Source organism: Mandrillus leucophaeus, unplaced genomic scaffold (assembly GCF_000951045.1).
Source record: "Mandrillus leucophaeus isolate KB7577 unplaced genomic scaffold, Mleu.le_1.0 Scaffold23, whole genome shotgun sequence".
NCBI lineage: Eukaryota > Metazoa > Chordata > Mammalia > Primates > Cercopithecidae > Mandrillus > Mandrillus leucophaeus.
In genome coordinates, this window is record NW_012102365.1 from 3,101,284 (window position 1) to 3,102,110 (window position 827).

General features: G+C 48.6%; 1 long non-coding RNA gene across 1 annotated transcript in view; it reads right to left on the minus strand.

The window, feature by feature from the left end:
* Positions 1–8: 8 nt before the first annotated feature.
* Positions 9–827, minus strand: part of LOC105540945 — a 20,962-nt gene continuing 20,143 nt past the window's right edge. Inside the window, exons 2-3 of the long non-coding RNA XR_001006279.1 lie at positions 318–355; positions 9–70 (exon numbers count right to left, since the gene is read on the minus strand). This is a non-coding gene — a long non-coding RNA (uncharacterized LOC105540945). The remainder of the gene's footprint in view (positions 71–317; positions 356–827) is intronic.

Below are 827 nucleotides of genomic sequence, written 5' to 3' on the forward strand. Positions count from 1 at the left end.
TATTTTAGGACAGAGTCTTGCTCTGTTGCCCAGGCTGGAGTGCAGTGGCATGATGTCGGCTCACTGCAACCTCCGCCTCCTGGGTTCAAGCGATTTTGGTGCCTCAGCCACCTGAGTAGCTGGGACTACAGGCGTGTTCCACCATGCCCGGCTAATTTCCTCTTTTACATTTTTAAAATCTTTTTCTGACAGTTGTTTCTCAGCCGGAGTTGTACTAAAGCGCCTAACTGGTCTTTTTTCTTTAATATTTTTCCAGACAGAATCTCCCTCTGTTGCACAGGCTGGAGTGCAGTGGCACTACCTCAGCTCACCGCAACCTCTGCCTCCTGGGCTCAAGCAATCCTCCCACCTCAGCCTCCCAAGTAGCTGGGACTGCAGGTACAAGCCACTACGTTCAGTTAATTTTTGTGTTTTTTGTAGAGACAGGGTTTCACCATGTTGTTCAGGCTGGTCTTAATTCCTGAGCTCAAGCTATCTGCCCGCCTTGGCCTCCCAAAGTGCTGGGATTACAGGCCTGAGCCACCATGTCCCGCCTGGTCATTTTTCTCTAGGCTCTCTCCTTTCCCAAACTTTTCTCCATGTTGCAACCAGGGTTCTTTTAAAGCTCACACGTGTTCTTTTAGTCTGGCACTGCAGAGTACTCCTGGATCTGGACCTACTCCTTTTCCAGACTTTTAAATTTTTATTTATTTTTTATTTATTTATTTTTTTGAGACAGAGCCTCTCTCTGTATCCCAGGCTACAGTGCAGTGGGCGATCTCGGTTCGCTGCAACTTCTGCCTCCCACGTTCAAGCGATTCGCCCACCTCAGCTTCCCTAGTAACTGC